This window comes from Salvia hispanica, chromosome 6 (genome assembly GCF_023119035.1).
Source record: "Salvia hispanica cultivar TCC Black 2014 chromosome 6, UniMelb_Shisp_WGS_1.0, whole genome shotgun sequence".
Classification (NCBI taxonomy): domain Eukaryota; kingdom Viridiplantae; phylum Streptophyta; class Magnoliopsida; order Lamiales; family Lamiaceae; genus Salvia; species Salvia hispanica.
This window is the reverse complement of record NC_062970.1, coordinates 41083397-41108875: the sequence shown is the minus strand read 5'-3', so window position 1 is coordinate 41108875 and position 25479 is coordinate 41083397. Positions and strand designations below refer to the sequence as shown.

The 25479-nt window shown below is 32.7% G+C and overlaps 3 long non-coding RNA genes across 11 annotated transcripts; 1 reads left to right on the top strand and 2 right to left on the bottom strand.

Moving 5' to 3' along the window:
* Positions 1-1848: 1848 nt before the first annotated feature.
* LOC125192980 lies at positions 1849-4521 on the bottom strand. Of its 8 annotated transcripts, XR_007171506.1 has the most exons (8): positions 4386-4521; positions 4214-4307; positions 3605-3692; positions 2791-3452; positions 2529-2621; positions 2332-2430; positions 2146-2238; positions 1849-2039 (listed from the first exon to the last, which is right to left on the bottom strand). It is a non-coding gene; the product is annotated as an uncharacterized LOC125192980 (long non-coding RNA). The 8 variants fall into 8 exon arrangements; XR_007171503.1 differs by having other exon boundaries at positions 2529-3452; XR_007171502.1 differs by having other exon boundaries at positions 2332-2621.
* A 5825-nt stretch (positions 4522-10346) lies between these two features.
* On the top strand, positions 10347-11640 carry LOC125197077. Its single transcript, XR_007171995.1, has 2 exons — positions 10347-10519; positions 11224-11640. It is a non-coding gene; the product is annotated as an uncharacterized LOC125197077 (long non-coding RNA).
* Positions 11641-21715: 10075 nt separating this feature from the next.
* On the bottom strand, positions 21716-24150 carry LOC125192630. Of its 2 annotated transcripts, none has more exons than XR_007171441.1 (4): positions 23864-24150; positions 23555-23766; positions 22734-22805; positions 21716-22653 (listed from the first exon to the last, which is right to left on the bottom strand). It is a non-coding gene; the product is annotated as an uncharacterized LOC125192630 (long non-coding RNA). The 2 variants fall into 2 exon arrangements; XR_007171440.1 differs by having other exon boundaries at positions 23555-23754.
* Positions 24151-25479: the final 1329 nt, after the last annotated feature.

Sequence of the window (25479 nt, the reverse complement as noted above, 5' to 3'; positions counted from 1 at the left end):
ATAAATAGTCACATTCCATTAATCATTACATTCATATTTTAATTATATAAAGTCTAAAAATAGGATCAGTCCATATTCCACTAATATTTAATCCAATTTAGTTTGCATTTCCTAAAGGGATTATAAACGCTAAAATCACGAATTACATTGGCAAATTTTTGCTATTTGCCGTAAACTCAAGTTTTTTAGGTTCGTTAGTAATATTGTTTGGGCATTGCCCGATGTTTATACCAAAAAAATTGTGTTATAAATTCCATCTAAATAGATAATTAAGAATGGAATTTAATTGCAACGAATTGTGTAAATGTAAAATGAATCAAAATCAATGGAAGATATGCATGAGTATTTAATATCTGTGAGTTTCGTAGTTAATCCGGGGATTTATTTTAATCTTTGGGTTTTTTGGAATTATTCGTGAGTTACGTAATTGATAGTATAACTTCAAACATGCATAGATTAGTAAGCGGCCCCTCTGGTCAACTCTCGAGTAGCGTTTTTGATGTTTGAAAAACGCAATTGATTTTGCGATGGATTATTTAGACAGCGACAGGCGACAGCGGTCTCCTCTCCCTTCTGTCACACGTCGTTTTAGTACCCTGATGAGTGATGATACACATGCCTTCCCAATTTGTGTTGGAAGTTTGCGATAACCACATGACCAAATGAACTCATAGTTAGGTTGGTGATTGTGAACAATCAAAATTTTAATATTTTAAAAGTAGTGTAGCTATAGCTTTTAATAATTCTATTTCCTTTAACTATTAGTAGTATTACTCCCCTTAGCCAGCCATTAGAAAGTCTTGTTTGAATTTGACACCAATTTTAAGAAATACTAATAAAAAAAGAGTTACTGGAATATGAAGTCTACCTACCAGGGATGGAACTAGAAAAAATAAATTAGCCGGAACTGAAATTTCATATATAATAATATTAAAAAATAATTTATAATATATACTCCATTATTCAATTTATTGTTTTGTCATGTGCTATTGTGATTTGATGAAGACAGATAAAAGTAGATTTCGTTAATTGAAAATATTTTTTTCAAAGAAAAATTTCATGATTTCAACTTAATCACAATTGGTTTGGTGGAGAGAGGATCGAACGCATGCTTGAAAATTGAAATAGAGGAGAAAGCAGTGCAGTTCAAACATACTCCAAGTTTGCCACATCAATAGTAGAAAGAGGGAGTCAACAAAAGGGCTGTTAGCAAGAAAAAAAGAAAGTTTCTAAAATTCATCGTTGAGTTATACGGGAATAAGGGATGGATAGAGCATCTTTATGAAAGCATTCACAATAATCCAGTAGGACTCGAACTCGGGTGAAACTGAAACACTTCCCACTAGAGCAATATTGAGGCAATTTATGAAAGTATTCACACTTCTAATAAATTGGCATAGTCACAAATTATAAGGGATGGATGAAGTACTGTATCTTCTAAAATGGCATGTGGACCCTCAAAATCTAATAAATTTATTTAAAATGCGATTATGAACCCCTACACAACTATAGAAATGGTGTTTCTTCTAAATATTTCACCGACACTTCAAAAAGCGTTCTCATTGGCGGTGTGCAAAAAAATGACGCAAATAATAAGCGTTGGTAAATTAAATTGGAGACGCTTTTTTAAAAAGCACCCCCAAATGCTTAGAGACACTTTTAGAAAAGCATCCCTAAATGCTTAGAAACGTTATTAAAAAGCATTCCTAAAACCACTTAGAGACTCTTTCAAAAAGAGTCCTAAACACAACTTTAATAAGGAATATCATATGATTGCAATATTAAAATATTCAAATGCTCTATTCCTTCTACAAACTTTTGTTTCTAATTTAGTTCAACACCAAGTGGTGAATCTTACTAACCAGACACTTATGCATAAATTTTCCCAGAAAGTGATTACACTGGAGTTGAATACCACCTCATGAAGAAGGCCGGCCAATACATGCAAAACATAATATAAGTAACAATGTGATATTAACATTACAAAAACCAGTAAGTATGTCTGATATTAGCATTCTTGATGAACAACAATTTGACACCTAGAGAAACAATGAAAAATTAACATCGTATTCATCACCTAAAGGAGTATTTTTATGAACATGCACATTGTTAAAAGCAACAAATGGAGTCAAGCAAGACACATACCTAATACAAATAATAATTTTGTTGAAGTCCCAATCTCCAACCCATCGACATGCTGCACACCTTTCTGTTGTCCATTTCGCACAAACAGGTGCTCTATCATGTCAAAAAATAACTAAGTTATAATTCATGCTACAGTGAATAGAGGGTTCACGGGAGATATAATAGGGTTTAGGGTTAGGGGAGAACCTTGTAGGATATAAAGTAACGTTTGCTTCAACTTGTTTGCCATTTCCGTTTACCAAGTGCATGCTTCTCAATTCGCAAGACCCAAACTTGCTAACAACTCTTTAACAGGTAAAACAATGGCAATGTTTCTTTCAGGAAATGAAAGGATATGTAAAGTGCCCAGATTAAATGAAACTAGAAAAGTAAGCAATATTTACAAATGAAGACTTGGAAAGTAAATTCCCTCAACACCACGTCAAAAAACAGTAACTTTATCAGGCGGTGCAACTTTACCATTCTTTTTCTTGTTTCTGAAACAAACATCATGATTCTCAGTAGTTAAGGTGACACAAGATTTTGAATTGCCATACAAAACTAATACAGTACTACATTAGAAAAAAACAGAGTATCTCCCCGACATCCACATCACCAATGACCCCATGATTAAACCATAATTAGAAAACAAACACAGTATCTGACCTCCATATATATGCTTGATTGTCGTTCATTTCCATGTAGATCCTTAGCAATCAACCCATGTACTCAGTTTGCTGGCTCATATCCTGATAGGAGAACAATCATTATCCACCATGTATACACATATAAACTGAACCTGGTACTCCTTTACAGCAATCATTTCTAACGTTTGACTTATAAATGTAACAATTTGCTTTGTAAATCAACCATTTAACATTGGAAATGGAGATTGTGCCATAATGGTGCCATGGATCAATCTGCTTGAAACCAAATTCAACATATTAGTTCAAATTCCCAATCAAATCAAGAAATTCTAAACAAAAAATAAATGGAATCAATTCACAGTTGAATCAATAAAAAATTCCTCTATTAGAATTGCAAACAAAAAACTTCCCGTCATTCAGAAACACTAATACAGCCTTGGGATGCTCTGACAAATTTCAGTAAAAAACAATTAGATCTACATACAAAAATCAGAGCTACATGGAACCAATAAAGATTAGATATTACATAGGTAAGTCAAGAATATCACTGAGTATAACGATGATCAAATAAACATTGGTGGAACCATACAATCATCTCCGGAATAAATGAAGGTAATAAGTACAAATTCAAAAGAAAGGAAGTAAATACACCTGATCCTGAAGCAAGTATGGTTCGAAGTCCTGCATACAAGAGGGAGACAATCATTATCCCGGCAAAGTTACATTGCAAGTTATATAACATAGGCTAAATAATTCACAAAACAAGTTGTATGAAATGTAAATAGTGTTCATATTCAGCTGAACCATGAACATTTGATCGGTAGAGTTCCTACACTGTGTCCAAACTTGATGTAGATGAGGAGTTCCACGATGCCAATAGCAAGTGAGAGCCAACAAAAAGTTCCTACATAAACTAACTTTCTGCTAACAAAGCGAGAAATCAATTAGTCCCTTGGAAACATCAAACCTTCATATTTATGATACTGAAAGTATTGAAAGTCTATAAATATGTGTATGCGTGTGTGTGAGTCAGTGAGTGTATGGGAGAGAGATCCAATAATTATAGTGGTCAGTGGTGTATGAAGATATCTGGAGGTCAAGAATAATATATACTTTTTCAGAATTTATGCTTCATAAATATATAAGCAAACATGAAATATTTTCAAGCAATTCATCTATAATGACTTCCTTCAACCAACAATGCCTCAGACTGCATAAACTGAAAGTGAGTGACGGAATTAGTTTAACATGTTAACAAAATGTTTCAGTTCAATTATCGAGTCCAAAATGAAACCTAAGAAACATATAGAAAACTTATATTGACTAAATAACGATGATCAATTGAATGGAAATAAGCATTAGATTTGGGATATTGAGGGGCGATTTGGCTAAATTAAAGTAGTAGTCGAAGGAGAAATTGTTGACATGAACATAGGGTTTACCTTGAGGAGCGGAGGAGCTGCCTCGACAGCTTCAACATCTATCTTCATGGAAACAGAGAGAGAGGCAGAGAATTCCGCCACTTGATCATTTTATCTAATTCAATAATCCTTAATCGATCAAATTGTAGAATGTTGAACAAGAAATGCAGATGATTAAATTGATTATACAAACCTGAAAGATCTACTGATGATCAAGGAGTGAATTCGCCCAAATTGAATAGGAGTGGGAGCAATGAGATTGTAGAAAAAATTTAAAGCGAGTTTGATGCTGAGCCCTTTTTAGTGAAGAAAAAGGTATGAGTCGTAACTGAGCCACCAAAAAAAAATTTAAAACGCTTTCAATTGCGTTAATTGTAACATTTCTTTTTTAATTTACAACGCTATTGCTAATCTAGTGTCTTTAGACCATCGATAAATAATTAGTTTAAATAGGCAATAGTATTCTAAAACTAATTCTATTTTTGGTTTTGGAAAAAAAAAATACCTATCTATAGGTTTACTATAAATCCAAATCCAAATTTTTTTCAAATTTTGTAAGTAAAAGAAGAATAATATAGAGAATATTTTTTTAAGTTTGAGCTTAGTGTAAATAGTTGGATAAAATCATATTTAATGTGACATTTATACTAAAATGAGCTTGAGTTTAGTGTAAATGGTTAGAGATGTTATTAGAGGAAGGATTTATGGTAGTGAATCTTGGGGCTATTTTACTTAAATTGCTTATTTTGATTTAATTACACCCAAATGTGTAGTACTACCTTCGAGTTAATTAAATTTTCATGATTAAAGCTCTTGATTTAGTTAAGTCTCAAAGTAGTTAAATTTTCCATTTTAATGTAGACCCAATGCAGTTAAATCTCATGATTAATTTAGTGCAAAGGATAACACCAAACTTTCAAGTAAGATGAAGAATTAGGATGCAAAAATTTAATAGGATAGGTGAATATCATTTTCAACAAATGTTTATTTTTAAGCCAAATTCTTTTCATCTTCGTGAGGCCGTAGCCCGTATGCGAGAAGAACAGCATGATCCAAGGCAGTATATTTTATTTGAAGAATACAAAATATGCCGAATCAAATGCGTAACACGTGTACTGATTACTGAAGCGGGTGCGCGGTAACTCATTTTGTCTCCTTCCAATAGTATTTGAGCTATTGTGGCCCGATAAGCTGATACATAAATTATCACGATGTAATAACTAGTAATGAGTAATCTAGAAAATGAAAATTATGTTAGTTTTGATTGAATTATACCAAATTATGTACATTAGTTCATAAATTTGATCAGTGCGAATGTATGATCCCATTCTCGATGTAAATCCAAATGTCGATTAGTTCATTGGATTTGAGCAATATTAGGACATAACACTCTTATAATGAATTAGATTCTTAAAATAGTCCATTGATATGAATAATAAAACATTTATATCCTACTATTAATTTGGAATCGTGACAAATCCCTAATTTAATCATATTGGCCTTGTATTATGTCAAAATGTTATAAAAATGTATTGTTTGCACGATCATTAAAACAACTAGTACTAGTGCTCTACATTTAAAATGCCTTCATTTAAACTTGAGGTCATGCCAAATTTTTATACTTTCAATTTGCCAAAAGAGTTTGTGTTGGAATAAGGAAATCAATTAATTGGAGAACAAGAAGGCAAGAGAAGAAGTTATGACAAGAATAAAGAAGGAAATCAATTATGGATTATGGAAAACCAAATAAAAAGGATATTAGTATAATTAGAATATATTTTCCATGTATAGCTAGAATTAGAGCCTATAAAAGGTTGTGTAACCATTGAGAGAATTCAACCCAAGTCATTCACAACGTAGTCTTTAAAGTTCTCCCCGTCTTTTACTTTATGCAATAGTCTTTTATTTTCCGCATTTTACTTTTCAACATGGTATCAGAGCAGGTTCGATCACATGGATCGATCGCTGTCTCTAAAAAAAAAACAAGAACAGCAAGTAAATTTGCCACAACAATTTATCCAATACTTAGGCATAGAAAAAATAGTTAGCCATCGACGATAGCAATGATGATGCTTTAGTTTAGCAATATGATATCCAATACTCTGGCGTCTCTATCCAGACTCCAGAGGGCTTCCACGCAAAAGAAATTCAGAGAGTGAGAGGAGGCTACCGGCATCAAACAGCGGCGGAGTGGGCTGTTCGACCTCGACGCGGAAGCGGACAGTGGCCAATAAGAAGAAGTTCACAGTTTGTCCGACCGAGGGGGAGAGGAAGAATGCGACCGAACAACTCCTCTCCAAATTTATGATGGTCGTGAAGGCCAAAGATGACCGATGATGAGAGGGCAAGAAAGTTGCAAAAGCACAACCCACATGTTGGTGGAGCCAGGAAAGTTGGTAGCAAGACAACCCGGAAAGGTAAAGCAATCGAAGAATTATCTGGCAGAGGGGGAGAGACAATACCCTACCGGAAGAGATGGAGTCGCCAAGAAGGTGAGAAGTAATATGTGAACACCGGTGAAGGAAAAAGAATGACACAACGAAGGTGGTCAAGAAGGTCCTCGAGAAAGAGTGATGATCATCCACTGAGGAGAGAGAGAACCGTCACACTGTTGGAGGAAGTTTGGTGCCAGAAGTGGTCACCGAGAAGAGATCCATAAGGAGAAAGGAGACTGATGGTTTCACGTCTTCATTTACAGAGAAGTAATTTTGGGCCTAATGGTTATTAGGCTCAAGAAAGAAAAGAAATGAAAATAATGGGCTCATAGTTTGAGTCGGAATGGACCGAGAATGGTCCATAGATGGCTCCTAGATACGAGCAAAAACTGTCGGAATTAACTCCTCGACATGAGTCCTAGATACGAGCTAAAACTATCTAAGATGGCTCCTAGATACGAGCTAAAACTGTCTGATGGCTCCTAGATACGAGCTAAAACTATCTAAGATGGCTCTGACATACTTGGATTTTACATGGTTTTAGAGGGTGGTTATGTATGAATTTGATCATATTTTGTCTATTATTAGACGTGTTTATATCTACTTCTCTATTGTGTTGGTATGTTGGCCATTTTGTTAAGAATGTGTAGAAAAAGGTACAAAATATGTGGATGTGCAGCAGCCTTGGTTTGAGACAATATTTACTGGATATTTTGAAGTCCAATCAGCCCCTAATGCATATCAATCTCTTCGTCTTCAAAAGAGTTTCGCGTGGGTATCTCGCACGCCTCAATCGGAGTTCGGTAGAAAAAGTTATGGCCGTTATACGAACACTGCGCTGTCTAGAAATTCCCACCCGGCCGGGTGAATTATTACCCTATAATTCCACCCGGCCGGGTGGCGTAATTATGCCTGCGAGATTCCAGAGAGTACCAAAGAAGTCCCACCCGGCCGGGTGAATTTCCAGTGGATTAATTCCACCCGGCCGGGTCCGTCATTTTGGCGTTTTTTAGAGCTGGATCGCAATTTTTTGAAGAGAAAATAAGAAGGAAGAATTAGGTCAATTCTCTTCATTCTTGACAAGCGACAAAACACACGCTCTCTTTTTGTGAAGAATTCTTGGAAGAAGATTGAAGATTCAAGCTTCAATTCCTCCGCCAATTGCGATTCGCATCATGATTTCCACTGTTTTTCCTTGTTTCTATTTGTTTTCTACCATGAACATGAGTAGCTAAACATCTTTTACGTAGAATTCTTGGTGAAGATGTATTGATTTATAGTTTTAATCCAATTGACTTCGCTTTTATCTTGCTCTTGCAATTGTTTGAATTATTCTTGTGCTTTTTCCTAACAATTGCTTGATCACCAATTGGGAGTATAGGGTTTCTTAGAATAATCGGGAGATGAAATATTTAACCTTGAAAGAAGAATTATTCACACCTTAATTCAATAAAACTCGGGAGAGTTGAGGTTTTGAGTGGGATCTTTAATCTAATCGAACTATTAGGAGTTAGGTCTAAGAATTAGAAGGGGACTTCAATTATTACACCTAATCTACGGATTTCTCACCTCGGGAGGGGGTTTAATCTATATTTTTGATTGATTCAACAATTCTGGAGACTTTAAATGGTAAATCGGTTTCAATTGGGTTAGGCTATGAGTTGTGCATCGGATCCTTGAATTCTGCATATTTCTTCATCTTTGTCTGCAACTTGTTTCTTTGTTCTCTTGTTTAAGTATTTTATTTTAATCTCTGTTTTTATATGCTTTTAGTAGTTGTTAGTTTAAAACCAAAATTCTCGATCGTCTGGATAGTAGTTGAAATTTGTTCATGGTTAGGTTAACACTAAATTGTCTCTGTGGGATACGATATACTCTTGCTTGCTTTTTGCTACGATAACCCCATACACTTGCGGGTATTATTTGGGTAAAATAAAGTTAAGTCAGGCTCCTTGATATGAGTTAAAACTGTCAAAAATGTCTCCTTGATACGAGCTAAAACTATCTAAGATAGCTCCTAAATATGAGTAAAAACTGTTTAAACAAGCTCCCGAACATGAGTTAAAACTCCTTAGACAAGCTCCTTGACACGAGTTAAAACTGCCAACAAAAAATTGAAGAGCTCCTTGACACGAGTTAAAACTGCCAACAAAAAATTGAAGAGCTCCTTGACACGAGTTAAAACCGTCAACAGAAAATTGAAGAACTCCTTGAAAACGAGTCTAAACTTACAATGATGAATGAAGAGCTCCTTGATAAGAGCCTAAACTTTCAATGAAGAAGAATTGAAGAAGCTCTATGATACGAGCATAAACTGTCAATGGAAATTGAAGAACTCTTAAATATGAGTATAAAATATTTATCAAACTAAAGATCGTGCAAGTTAAGTGTCGAAATTCCCTTCCCCATATTTGATCACCATCATTGTTTGCGCAATCAGTATTAATGTGCATATAATATAGGTTTAGGGACATATACTCTCTCTGTTCTATTGTAACATGATACATTTCTTTTTGGCACAAATTTTTGGGTAGTGATTTAGTAGAGAGAAAAAATAAGAAAGAGAAAAAAGTAAGAAAGATATAAAGTGTTGTGTTTTTTCATGAAAAAAATATCTCACTTATATTGCGACGGTCCAAAATAAAATATGTGCCACTGATAATAGACAGAGGAAGTATATACATGTATAGGAACATAATCAGAAATCCTTGATTTTTTTATATGTCCAATTTTTAATAATACCCGCAACAAAAGAACTCTTTACTTTTGGTACCCAACATAAAATAAAATAGCTTTGGACGCGACTGTTCCTAACAATCTGGCTACCACTGTATGTGCTCTCAGATTTTCTTTCATAAATTCAACATTAATTTTTATAAGTCCAATTTGACATTCCACGAGGTCAATGCTTCCCGTTCATCCCATATGCGTGGCACTCCATTACTCACATAAATGGCAATTTCCTCGACTTTTACTTTAGTAAATAAATGTTGCGTATATATTAAGTTATGACTCAACCCCTCAAATCCACAAATCGTCTCATTGTATTAATCCTTTTAAACAAAACGTTTTTAATCTTTTTGGACATTATATTTTACTAGTTGGCAACTATTCGTCCGATTCTAACTTTTGGGTTTTAACCTCCTCTTTTTAATCTTTTTACATAATTATATAATTTGTTTTTCGACTAGTTTTTAATTGGTGAAAGTAGAAAAAAAAATACTAATATATAGTATTATTTTTCAATATCTATACAATTTATCCCTTTACGCCACATACTAGATTTACCTGCCTTTTCTCTCGCACATGCTCATAACGATGGCAATGGCACCATCCCAATATTATAAACTGACATTTAGATGGGTAGGCAGGCGATTCTATCCCATAAAATTGGCTTTACGAAAAAAAAGATATAAAAACTAGTAAATCATTTGCAAAAAATCTAAAAAATTATTTATGCATTAAATAATTATATGCAGCAGTCCATATTTGTTTCCATGTGGACTGAAAGTGTTGGGCTCTCTAAGGGCTTGTTTGCTTTGTCTGATAGGCACAGTTAGTGTGCCTTTTCTGAGATTATCCTCTGTTTGGTTCAACATTTACCGTAAATGCATGGCCCAAGTTTAATGCTCAGGCCCGCCCTAAAAATGCTGATAGTGGCAGTTAGCAAATCTGCCAAAAAAGCTCTGATACATATCTTTTCTCATTTTTATAAATTATGCTTTACACACATTACCAAAATAACCCTCTCTTTGAATTTATTTTATTCAGAATTTGAGAACAAATTACCATACGATTCTCCTCCACCTGCGTGTTCTACGAGCTTCCGATGACTACTGTTGTTTGAAGAAGGTCCACCGGAACTGCACACTGACTTACACGCGACGACAAGGTTAGTATTGAGGCATTAATTTTTTTTAACGCTGAATTTGGTGCATTAATTCAGTTCATCAGCTAATTTTTTGACACAATTTGGTCCAATTCATAGGCAATCTGGGTTTCACGAATTCTAATTTCAAAATTGATTTCATGATGTATTTGGGTTCAACTAGCTATCTTGTTTGAAAGGGTGGGAACATTGTTTTGGTTTGCTAAATAGACGTAAATTGACAGGTTTATGTTTTGGTTTGATAAACTTTTGTGGTTCAGGATATTGAACTAATATACATTGTTGAAATAGTTTCAATATCATATGATGACAAGATTGTAATATTCAAGGCATATTTAATAATGACTCAATGTTGAGGAATTAAAATTTGAAAGATATCGAAATGGATTCAAATAAAAAGAGGAATTCCTATCAATATTGGAGCACTTGAAAGATTTCCTTTTTCATTATGCTCAATGGATTTACATGTTATGTAGGAATACAAAACTTGGTTATGTCAACATTTGCAACTATAATTGCCTTAGATCACCTATTTTCTCTGCAATGGGACTGTGATGCTTGATAACTCATCTGCTAATTGTGTGTTTGGAGTAGTTAAATGACCTCAACTTTTCGAAATCCACATTAAATAGCTTGTTGATTTTTGTGTTCTTTTAGCCCATCCCAAATGTTTTGTGCATTTACTCAACCTTATGAATTGTCTACAGATGAATTGTTCTGCCAAAAAGGACAAGTTTTTACATTGTATAAGTAATATTCTAATGGATCTTTAGAGAGACAAAAGGGATCACCAATGCATCAAATGGTAGCACCAAGCTTAAGAACCCTCTTCATGAGTAGAATAGTTCTCATTCGAATAATCTGGGATAAACACTCGTAAGTCATCGAACCGGAACAGTAGCTGCTGCTGTGAGAAGTCACATGATGCTGAAATCATCAAGATATTATTGTATATGGTATGGAAGAGGCAGGTATAATTCCAAAGGCTGGATGCAAATTGTAGGTACAAGAGTTCATGTAAACTAGTATTCTGAAATGCCACACCTTGTTACATAGTCATATGCAAGACATGCTTCTTCATGTTGTAAAAATTGCATTGAAAAGTTTCACTTATTTTGTTGGTAGTTTGAGTTTATCTTGTAACTCTTTCAACAGCTAAATCAACAAGTAGGAGTTTCAAGGTGCTGCTACTAAATGCTGAATTATGTTTTCTTTTTTTTGTTGAAATGTTTTTCATAAGAAAGAAGTGGGGAAAGAAAAAATTGGAGACTTTAAAAAAATATTGGAAACACATGATTATCCTCAAGTGCAGCTCATGAGTCATTTTTTTTTCGTCTGAATATGTATAGGTGTATGGTTAACATGAGTAATATGAATGGTAGAATTAAAATCAATTGATCATAACTCTAATGACATGTTCATTAGAGGGGCAAGTATTAGGGCAAATTAGGGAGACAAAAATTTCTTGAGGGTACAAGTGAAAATATACATTATTGAAGGTATAATAATCCCAAACCAAACACCTGAAATTTAACTGCATGAATTTAACTTCCAATCCAAACAGCCGTCCCAAAAATGGTGGACCATGAAACAGAAAATGCAAACCATTGCCATCCCTTTTCTTGAGAAACGGAGAATGTCAAACCAAACACGCCCTAATAGTCGTGGACAAAATATCTGTCCCGGCCCATATTTATAAAACCTGTTATCCGTTGTCATTTAGTTATAAGCGGAACTACAACTTGACACTTAGTTGTAATTTTTTTCCTTTTTTACAAAATGTCAAAATAATACTAGTAATCTAGTATGTATAAAAAAAAATAGAACTGATAATGAATCACCAACTTATATCAGCCTCCCAAGTCAAATAAAAAAAAATACTAGACATTAAGATGATTTAAAAAATAACTCGATTTACACACTCTCCCCAACACTCATCATAATGCTAAGGAAATCTAAAATCAGTAGCTAGTATCGAATCAAAATCGGCTTCAAAACAAAATCATTTTCCACATGAAAGTCTCATTTTCAATGGGTTGAAGCAACTACCACACCTTTACAAAATTCAGATCTAAAATCATATACAGGTACCTGGTTTATCTGACTACAAATCTCCAAAGTTTTATAGGAAAATGATTTCGAAAGAAAGAGGGAAAGTCGCGCGAAAAACTGCCTCAACACATGTTTTGAAATGAAGTTAAAAAATATGCTTTTACCGAGGGTTTTTCACAACCAATTTTCATAAATTAAATTCGGTTCGAGACCATAATACTATGCCATACACACTTAAAGGTAGTGAAGATGATTCGGCAAAACAAGAAACGAGCATTTGAAAAGTCACAAGTTAAAATTAGTTTGTGGGAAGATACATGGATGGATGATATGAAATTCAAAGAGCTGGGCAGTGGTGATTTTTGAAGCAAATCTAGGACTAATTTGTCTGGAACAAAGGATCATGGCAACTCCTTTTTCATAAGCGAGTTAAAAATACTTGTGGAAGGGCTCAAACAAACTTCTCCACAGTGGCATCTAATTTATAGCCACTTCTGGTGCAAGACACTCTCCCCTTAATTGGCAAACCGAAACTACAATGGAGGATGATTCATACAAATGCAAATCATCCCGAGAATTCGAAGGTCTGCACATCACCTCTGTTATCCCCTGTTTGGAAAGAAACGACTATATGTTCCGTTTAGAGAAAAAGCAAGGCGTAATATTTTCGACTATATGTTCCGTTTAGAGAAAAAGCAAGGCGTAATATTTTAATTTTGCTATTCTTAAATTTTAATGAATTTCATCTTTAATTAAAATGTGACTTGTATATAACTATATTACAAACAAAAGGAATAAAAATGAATTATTAAAATGTAAATTTTATGTAATTATATTTAAAAATAATAAATCGATGGTGAAATTCATGTATGTATAGTCTATAGTGTTAGCGAAGGCACGAGTTGTATGTTGTTTCTTAAATAATGAATGGGGTTAAAAACGTTATGAATCCAATTTTAGTAATGGTGCATTATAGATGCTCGTATCAAACAAAAGAAGAATTCATTATTCTATTCCTTCTGATTTTCACATTGATTTGACTTACTATACTATGCATTTGCGACTTTCGAATAAAACTCCTCCAAAAAAATCATTAACATATGCACATTTATATTTATATACACATAATATCCAAAGACTAATTATTTCTCTCTTTTATTTCAAAAAAAAGTCAGAAATAAAATGAAAAAACCATTAATTTCTTTATCTTAATTAATGAAGCATACATTACACAAATCTCATATTTGATCACAATATAGGGAGTTATAGTGGAATCCTGGAATCGCATTACTTTAATAACGTCACACAATCACAACTTATTGCGTATGCATTTTTACAATAGCATAATAGTTTATTTTTAAGCCAAATTGTTTTTATCTTTGTAATTCGTATATTTTATTTGAAGAATAATAGAAAATATGACGAATCAAATGCCAAACACCAGGTGCTCGGTAACTCAGTTCGCCAACTCACTATCAAACAAAAGAAGAATTCATTATTCTATTCCTTCTGATTTTTACATTGATTTGACTTACTATACTATACATTTGCGACTTTCTAATAAAACTCCTCCAAAAAAATCATTAACATATGCACATTTATATTTATATACACATAATTTCCAAAGACTAATTATTTCTCTCTTTTATTCCAAAAAAAAGTCGGAAATAAAATGAGAAAACCATTAATTTCTCTATCTTAATTAATGAAGCATACATTACACAAATCTCATATTTGATCACAATATAGGGAGTTATAGTGGAATCCTGGAATCGCATTACTTTAATAACGTCACATAATCACAACTTATTGCGTGTGCATTTTTACAATAGCATAATAGTTTATTTTTAAGCCAAATTGTTTTTATCTTTGTAATTCGTATATTTTATTTGAAGAATAATAGAAAATATGACGAATCAAATGCCAAACACCAGGTGCTCGGTAACTCAGTTCGCCAACTCACTACCGTGCCCCGATGAACTAACACATAATTATCACTATGAGTCAGCGGCGGATCCAGGTGGGGTCGCGCGGGGTCGGCCGACCCCACCGTTGGTCCATGAATGCCACCGGAAAATACCACTACTCGGTTGATCATTTTCGATCCATATTGATCCCAATCCATTATTCATTGATAATCCCAAATTAGGATAGAATCGACTAAAATAAACTCAAAAAAATAGATAGTACTGATATGTTGAGATGTGTGAGTCGATTCCATATGTTGTAAATCGATGGCAGTGTGAATATGTCATATATTTTGATTTTTGAGGTAATATGAAAATAAATGGATAAAGAAAATTGGTAGAGCACAAAATCCGAAATAAGGGAGTAGAGAGATGTCTTTTAGATACCTATGGAGCAGGTAAGTGGTAGAGCAACCAACACTAGAGATAAAGTAGTGGAGTATTCGTTTGTGCCATGTTCACCTCTAACACACAAACCACATCTCACTAGCCTTTTTCAAAGACCTAACATCTCTGCAACTCATGTCTCGTGAGTGTTTGGAACCTCTTTGATTTTTTTGCTAGATGAATTTTAAATTGAATCTTCATTTCCAACCAAATCATTTAAATTCTGCATACCAACAATTTTTTGGATATCATGTTGCAATTATTAAATTGGGCCAACAGTCGAGGAAAGCGTATACTAGCAATTCTAAAGAACGCATCAAGTAGCCATCAACATTGGCAAACCAAGAATGAGCAAATAGCTTTCTAGTAAAATAAGGTCACAAGCTCTATCACTATTAGATGCCAAAAGAAATCAAGTTAATAGCTATATATGTACCTAAAATAACCACACATATCCTGCCAATATATTCTATAAGCTCGAGAAGATTTTTCATTTCCAAGTTCCAACATAATTTGGGAGATGATGAGATGCATATAAACTATGACCTTTTTCTCTTCAACAACCAAAAACCAGTTTATTCAATCAAATAGAGTGATGGAATAAAAATCTTGCATCATCTTTGCAAAGAAATGTGTGATCATTGTATTATTTTTTGCAAAGAAATCTGGCATCCTACTTCTTATACTCACTTAGGAGGTTCCTGCCGATTCTATTGTTAACTACTCGAATTTTTACGTCTAGTGAAATCGAAAGATTTAATCAACTCTAAAGGTCTAGTGAAAACGAAAGATTTAATCATTTCTAAACTGTTTATAAAAGGACATAATTCTCGTTTTAATAAATCTGTTTTTCTCATCCCTAAGATGCAAAAAAAAAATAAAAAAAATAAAAATAAAATCCCATCTCATTCCACACAATCACCTCAATTTTTCTGTCTTCTCGCATGGGTGTTTCTCAGATTGTAACGACTAGGGTGGTGGTTACTCCAAGGATAATAGTGGAAGATTTGTAAAAATTTGGTCTCGGGATTATGGCATTTCAATTCATTTTCTGATTAATTCTAATTGATTTTTGCTATGATTGTGGCATAAGTTGTGTTAATTTGTGTTTAGCATTTCGATTGGAAAAAATGTTATATTGGATCGATTCAGGGTACTTTTAGATGCTATGTTTGTCAAAGGGTTTTAGTATGAAATTGTATCTTTCGACGTCATCATACGAACACCCTGCAAGCTGCAACAATGGATTGACTAAATCATACGATCAATAATAAAAACATGTTCAAAAACCTTGCTGTGGGGGAATAGGCCCGAGGCCCATCCGTGATTGATCCAAATGATGAATTAACCAATTGAGATGAAAAATAATTTAATTGTTCAAATAATACTATTGTTGAATGTATGTAACAAAAAATTTAAATAAAAAGTAAAAAATTCTTTTATACAAATTTAATGCAAGGTAGAGAGAATGATTAACAAAATTAACAGGCCAAATTAACAATATCGACAAAAAGAATTGCATACGAAATACAAACCAAAACATGGGGGCCCAAACAATTACTCCCTCCGTCTGCAAAAAATAGGCTTGTTTGTAGTCGACACGAGTTTTAATGAGAACTTGGTAAAATAAGAGATCAAATGTATAAAAAAATGGGTAAATTAAGACAGCCGAGGGAAAAAGAGGTAAAGTATATGTAGGCCTGAAAATTTAATCCGCAGGTTTAGGGTATTCCCGACCCAGTCCCAATACCCGACGGGTTTTGGGTACCCGAAACCCGAAATTATGGGTTCGGGTACGGGTATGGGTAGTTAATGTTAGGATTTTTTGGGTTTAGGGTACCCGAAACCCGTATTAGAGTACTCGACTAATACCCGATTAATTATGTATTTGTAGTAGTGTTAGCTACCGTCAGAGAGATGAGTCTGCACAAAGTCACGGATGAATGACAAAATGAGTAGCACTTAAGATGAATTGAATGCCATGAATATTAGTTTTTGGGTTATAAAGTTCATAGTTTACTATTTGGATTATGTTTGGTTGCTTTGACATTATTTAGATTATGTTTGGTTGCTTTGACATGTTATTGTTCTATTATCTCAATTTTTATACTTCTTTACATTCGTGTTCGGTTCATGTTGCATTATTTATGTTCTTACTTGTTATCTTTTGAAAATATATAGTAAATTAGTTATGCTTTCTTCATTTTATTTACATGTTCATTTAATGTCTTAAAAAATTATTTTAATCTCTTTTATGTTTCAATTTATACCAAAAAAAAAATATTTTAAAATTAAGTAGTGTCTATTTGTCTAATGTCTATTTTATATAATATAGAATTATAGTCAATAAATAGTATAAGTATTGTGTTATTTTTAATAGTTTCTATTCTCATCACAATTTAATTTGATGTACTCCCTCCGTCCCAAGATAAGTGACCACAAACTTTTCGGCACGGGATTTAAGGAAATGAGGTTTTGTTAGTAAAGTGGAAAGTGAATAAAGTAAGAGAGTTAGTATAGTAGAGAGAAAAAGTAATAGATAGAGTACCAGAAAAGAAAATGAATCACTTATCTTGGGACGTCCCAAAAAGGAATACGAGTCGCTTATCTTGGGACGGAGGGAGTATCATTTTATTTTTTGCATTTTCCTAATTATAGTTGCATTTGGTTCAACAACTCAATAACTACAGTCCAGTCTTGCTAAAAACAATAACATTAAGAGTCGTCAATAATTATAGTGAAGTACTTAGTACTTAATTATGATAAAAATAAACACAACAACTTAAGACTTCAGTACGCCCCCAGATAGGCCTCCACCGTGAGGTTTCTTGCCGGCGGCGGCTTGTTAACGAGGAAAATGTCCTCGATCTCCATCTTGTAGAAAAAGAAAAAGCCCACACAAAAAACGAATGAGAACCCAAATATTTCCATTTATCTGAAACAGGCCCAATACAAAAACTGATATTTTAAAAGGCCCAATTTTAATAAAAAAAGGAAGGAGCCCAAACGATATTCATTAAACAAACTTACTTAATAATAACAAACTACAATTAATCAACACTATGATTTAATAACATAATTTAAGAGGCAATACACAAGCAGTAGTAATTAATTATGAAATTACATGAAAATAAACACAACAACTTGAGACTTCAGTACGCCAGCGGATAGGCCTCCACCGTGAGGTTAGCACCACAAGCAAGAGGACAAGGAAGGGTGTCATGACGGAGAGAGAGGAGAGTGTGAGTGTGATGAGAGTGAGTGAAAGATGATAATACGTTCGAGATTTATAGTAGAATCAATGATGGCTTCTAACTTAATATGGTAGATAATGCTGATATTTTTTTATTCAAATTTTTGTGATCAGTACTTACATATTTACTTATTTAGACGGTCATTAAAGTTCCGCATGACTAAACACCTTAGATATTGAAGAATTAGATGGTGTTTAGAGGTGCATGGTTTGAAATCCGCACGAACCCTACCTTAAAAATTGAAAAGAGTTGGATAATGACTAAAAGGTGCACGGTCTAAAATCTGCACGAACCCTTCCTTAGAAATTGAAGAGTTGGATAATGACTAAAAGGTGCACGGTATGAAATCCGAACCAACGGCTGATAATCAAAAATCGTAAACACGATCCCGATTTTAATACTAACAAAAATTAGCATAATTGCAATCCATTTTATTACTTACAAAGTACAATTCAAAATTTCAATTCAATTTTTATATTACCGTGCAAATTTCAAGTCACTCTATATTACTACTATCGTTTTCAACATTGTCGAGTCATCTTCTAGAATTTAATTGAATTTTTATATTACTGTGCAGATTTCAAGTCACTCTATAGTTTTGTTGTTTTGATCGAAGATATTATATCCGTCCCACAATAAGAGTCACATTTTTGTCATTTCGGTTCGTCCAATAATAAAAGTTACGTTTCACTTTTACCATAAATAGTAAGTAGGTCTTATATTCCACTAACTAACTTTACTCACATTTTATTTTAAAATCAATATAAAAAAGTGGGTCTCATATTCCCATGAACTTTTCTAACACTATTCCTTACATTTTTAAAATTTATGGTCACGTTAAATGTGATTCATATTGTGGGACGGAGGTAGTATCAATTACCAAGTGAATATAAACGAACTCATAAATTTAATCATTGTGATTGTGACAAATACTTGAATTCAGTTATATTGTCCTTGAAACTATTTAAACTATGAGATTTAATTACTTGCGGCTTAACTAAACTCTCAGGTTTAATTAATTAGGATTATTTAAAACCAAACATTCAATTGAAAGAACCCACACAAAAAATTAATTTCAAGCTAACCCTATAATAATATCAAGCCCAATCTTTCAAATTATTTCAGCCCACACTAAATTAAATTGAAGATTCACTCAAGAGTTACTTCCCAACAATTATAGAGACTCGGCCCAACTGTCAAATATACTTTGGCCCAACCATAAAAGAATTAAACTAGGCCCACGATCCTAACTGAAGAGGGATTAAATATTTTTGAATTGATAAGGAGTAGTAGTTACTAGTTAGCATGCATCTGAGCAACACATCGTATACACTATAGAGCGGTTATTATTATAAAAATTTTGCTTTAGTTTATATTCGAGGATGATATTTTAGCCAAATTTATAGTAATAATTAAAAATACCGTCAATATTTATTCCAGCAATGAACCTTTCATGTATTTATTTTGGTTTTCTTAATTTGATTGTGTTCCACACTCCCCAATTGATTTGATTCAAATACAATAATACTTTATTATTTCTATCATCCAAAAGTATACTACATTTACCTTATTTTAAAATATACTGATTTCATTTGATGAAATATATAATCTCACACTCTATACTTATATCTCACATAATGATAGTGTAACACTCCAGTTTTTTTCGACCTTTTTGTTTGTTCTCGAAACGACGACGTTATGCATATAAAACAATTTTTCGCTTTAATTTTTTTCGTTGAGAGAATAATTTTACATTTTGAAACCCACTTTTCACGAGTCCAAGCCTTTTTATATTTAATGCTTTCTTCTTTGAACCCATCTTAAATAAAAAACCTAATCAACGAAAAGAAAATTATACATTTAACAGTCACGGCCCAATCGAAGCCACCGGAGAAGAAGAGGGCGGCAAAGCTGTTGGTGGCAAATTGAGAAGGAGATGCTGCGGCACTCGATGATGGCCAAGCTGTGCCGATTGAGAGACAGCAGCGGCAACCAGTTTCGGCAGACGGCGGTGAAACCAGGCTGAGAAGTTGAAATTGAGAATAGAGGGAGAAAGTGATTATGTGACGTGAAAATGGGAGAAGAAAATAAGGAGCTGTTAATTACTAGTATTTCAATTAGACTCATTTTGGTAGTTGGGCTACTGTACTAATATTTTATTTGGGCCAAGAGTCATTTATTTAGTTGGGCTGTCTAGTTAATTGTTTGGACCGGAGCTTTTAAGATATCTTTGCCCGGTTGAGATAAAGAAAAAGAAAAGGAGGGCGGAATTAAATCATGGGCTTTTCACTCACGTTTTTCGAGAATGGAACGAAAAGAGAAGTGAAGCATGAACTCAAGGAAAGGATTTCTCCGCGAACTCAAATGAGACATGTTACAGTAGTGTGCAACAACTATTCTGCTGGTACAAGTGGTAAAGCATTGAAGGACTTCTGACTTGTGTTTAAACCCGAGATAATGAAAAACGAAAATAGAATACTTTTGTGGTATTAAATTTATACACTAAACAATATATAAGTTCACATTTAACATTTGAAGAAAAGCAAAACGGAGTAATAAAAAGTGAAAATAAATGAAAATAAAAGCCAAAAAAGTAACGAATGACATTGTTTTAGGACATGCTTTCTGATTTTTATTTTTTATTTGGGAAGTGGGGCAGAACTGCATGATCAAGTAAACTCGTATATAGGCTGTGGAGTAATGAAAATTGGTGAACAATATTTATTACAACTATCATCATTGAATATTTATTAGCTTATAGTTTGTTTCCTACAATTGCAACGTCGTTTGGCCATTCTAGTAGTACCTTTTTAGGTAATTTTTTAAAAAAACTGTATTATTCCTATTTGTTTATATATTAATACTAGATTATTTTATTAAAGCATATATTTATTTTATTTATTATTATTATTACCTTTAAATTATTTTTCTTGCTTTTTCAATTTATTGATATGGTATTTTCATAAACAGATATTTATCATTCAATATTTGAATTCGTTCGTAATTTTTTTTACACTAGCTCATAAACATAGTATTCCATTATTTATAACTCAAGAGTTATTATTACAATATATCTTAAATTATTAACTACGGAGTAAATTTTTAAAATGCAATACAGTAGATATTTGTCCCGTCTATGATATGGAATGAACACGTGTCGATTCAATATGTGTTTTGCATCATCGCTGCCAATCGTCCTTCATTGTTCTACAGTTTTCGTATATTTGCTTTTTCTTGTAATTTTAGAAACTCTATTCATGCTCACAAACCACAACGTGATTGTCATCATCAATTTATTAAATACTCAATTACTATTTTTGATTTGTTACCTAATTAAGTTAGAAGACTCCTATTGCAAATATTTGTTCGATGATGGAAAAAATTCATCGTCAGTTATAACGAAATTCAAGTTAGAACCTTGTTAACTTAGAAACTTCAACTTTACCATTATCACTATATTTCTCTTAGTATACACATTACCATAATTTTCAAAAACTACCTAATTCTCTTTTTATATACCAAATGTAAAAGAAACACAATTAAAATAAAAATCATTAAGATTTATTTAACGGCCGTGATCAACACATAAATTAAACACATTTAAGAATCTATCAAAAATTATACTAGTACAAAAATCTCGATTGCATTAAATCGTAATCGGTTTTCTAACTCCAACTCTAAGTAACGCTACACACTCATGTTTTATTACAAGAGTAAGAGAAATGACTAATTAATGATACTAATTTAATTTGATTTTTTTCTGTTATATATACTCCCTTCAAATCGAGCATAGGAATACATTATTAAATTTAGTTATTCCAAGTTCAATGTCTCATTCAAGAAAGATATTTTGTCTATTAGTTATTTTTTCATGCATTGTTGTACATGAATGCAAACCGCATGAAACGAAAGGTTATGGAGGAAATGGTCCTCCGTTGCAATGTAAAAATATTTGAGTGTCCAACATTTACTATTATTCACACTGAAAAAGAATTTGAAATAAGAAATTATAGTCAAGCTTTATGGGTGACAGCTTCGAGCGTTGTACAATACTCATTTTCTATTGTAAATGCTCACTCTCTTTTTCTTTCATTTATTTTGTTTCAGTTTTTTCATTTTGTTGCTGTGTTCAGCACTATGCATGATTAATTTAGTATTCTTACCTTCAATCTGCCATTCCTTCCGTTTGTGCTATTCTTGAGACTTTGCACTGCTTTGCAGCGGAGTTATTTTTTCTTTTTCTCCCTGCATTTGAATTTCAGAATGGAGATTCATTAGTTTTTCTGTATTTTCTGAATTTGATTATACGTAAAATGTATACACTCATCTCTTATTCCAGTTTCCCATTCAATACATGTTCTTTGATTTCCATGCTTCTTGAAATTGTTTAAGATGATTCATGCAAAAAATGTTGCTGCATTCATTGACTGGAATAATAAAACTGCTCTGCAGAGGAGTAATTTTTATCTTTTTCTCCCTGCATTCAAAATTTAGAATAAAGATTTATTAGTTGTTCTGTTTCGTGCATTTGATTTTATGTAGAATGTATATACTCACCTCATATTCCTGTTTTCCATGCAATATGTGTTCTTTGGTTTCCATGCTTCTTGAAAGTGCTTAAGATGATTCCTGCAAAAAAACAAATTGCTGCATTCATACACTGAAATGATAGAACTGTAATACTAAACAAGTTGCAACATTCAATCTACCATTCGTTCCATTTGTTTTATTCTAGAGACTTTGCATTGCTCTGCAAAGGGAGACTTTGCATTGCTCTGCAAAGGAGTTATTTTTCTTTTTCTCTCTGCATTTAAAATTCAGAATGTAGATTCAATAGTTTTTCAAGAGTTTCTGTATTTGATTTTATTTAGAATTTACATACTCATCTCTTATTCCAGTTTTCCATGCAATATGTGTTCTTTAGTTTTCATGCTTCTTGAAATTGTTTAGTATTATTCCTGCATAAAAATGATGCTGCATTCATTCACTGGAATGATAAAACTGCAATACTATTATACTGAACAAGTTACAACATTAATTAACTACTACGTCCATTAAATCTTGATTGTAAATAATGGAAGTGATTGATAATTATATTACTATATTCAGAAGCAAATTCTACTATATCCAGTAAATAGCTATCTATCTTCCCTCTATGAAGAAACTAAAGAAATCAGCAAAGCTTAAAGGGTGTTAAAGTGAGCAACAGATTACATTTTGAAACAAATTCTCAAAATATGATTGAAAAAAATTTAAATACTCAAATTTGCACTGTTTTTATCAAGAATAATACGTCCAATTACATTTAGATAAGCGTTTATAAGCATTATCTCTATAAATCGTAAGGCTTTTACAGTAAATTTGTGAAGACATTTTACCTAAGGTCTGTTGATCCATTGAATATTCTGCGAATTTGGAGCGAATTAAAATTTCCAATCTTCGACCAGAACATTTCGCCCTAATTTTTGTAGGTTTGTCGACCTCCTTTGTGATATGTTGTTGTATCTGTTGTAGGCTCACAGCCAGATATTGAGAACCCCTATGTTCATCCTCTTTACCTTGAATAGTCGATAGCAACCTATTTTTGCTCCTTACATGTAAAATAATTAGTGAAATAATTAAATACTTGATAAATATTGACGATTTGTGATATTTTTTCAAATTTATGAACTGTGTTTCGATTTTACCTAAAATTGCTTCCTTCTTCGGTTGGTCGAAAATATGATTTCAACGTTGTGTGAAACGCTTCCGTTGTCGCTGGAGTGTGTAAGTTTCGTGCGCTAGCCCTGATTTTGCAATGGCAGAACCGATTAGAAGATAACGTGTCGCCGATTTTGGTGGGTGTGGGTGTGGGTGTGGGTGTGGTCGTAGACGCCAGTCTATGGCGACTTTTTCTCCGATTTGGTGGTAGAATCGGCGACCAGGGGTGCAGATCTAGGGTTTTCGTCGCTTAAGCGGCGTGTGGAAATGCAGAAAAAAGTTTATATATTTTCTTAAAATATGTTATTAGATCATAAAGTTATTTAATTAATCTGATAATTTGTAATTAGTTAATGTTAAGTGTAATGGAGTAGTATTTTGGATAAAATCGCTTGGTTTTGTAATATGTTTGATGTTTGGCTTTTCAAATGTGAGAGGCAATTTTGATTGGGCCATTTCAGAGAATTCAAGATATTTCATGTTATTTTTTTGTTGGTTTCTCTGTGGGATCTTGTGAATAATGATATGATTGGATCTGCATTGTATGTAAATTTGGGGTAATATTTTTGAACTCATTTGGCCTCTATTTTTAAAGAATTGTTACTACTATATTGCGATAATTGTAAACTATATTGGGATCCTCCTGTTTAGGGATCTATTTTTAAGAATTATTGGGCTATGTATGTTAATTATATTGGGCTATTTTATCTTTTCAATGTTATTTTTTATAGTTATATTTAAGTATGTTTGTTCTTTTTTTATTTTTAAAACAATTATAAATTATAAATTTTTAAAAATTTATGAATTACTGGATTGTTGTTTTTTAAAGTTATTTTTGTTTGCAGGTATGAATAACTATGTTTTGTTAATCAAGTGAAATCATGAACTCTTTCATCGTTCAAATTATTTGTTTTTTTTTTCGTTCTTTTAGATTCTGTTTTATATTTTTCCTTATTTGTATATTTTATTATATTTCATCTACTCATCTCCTATTTTGTTATTTCTTTTATTTAATATTGCTACACTTATACTATTTATTCAAATTGTATAAAATTGTATGCCGAATATGAGATGGTTCATTACAGTATGTTAAGGGAAGTACATTTTTTTTTTGTTCTTAATAATTATATGAATATTTTTTATACACAATTAATTATCACATTTTTTTATCATAAACACCAATGTTATTCTGTTTTTTTTTTAATTTATTCCTTCTTATTTAAGATTACTATTCGAAAATCATTTGGCCCGTGCATAGCACGGGTGTTAACAACTCTAGTAACTTTCAGTTATTAGGGTCAATAATTTTCTTATATTTAAAAAAATTAGTTCAATTTAATATTTAATATTCCATTCAATTGGTAACACATTGGATTTTGTTAATTTCTTATATTTTTAAATTCGCCCATTTTTTACCATTTTCTAATTATTTGTGTTTTATATGCAGTTTGTTCACGTACTTCGGTCACGGAAATGACCGAAAAGACATTATTATCAATACAGACCCACTATTGTTGTTAGATGTCGTGAATTCTACTTACACAATTTATTTTTATGTACCGAACAAGTATCAGAATGGTGGTCTTCCTAAACCTCTAACACA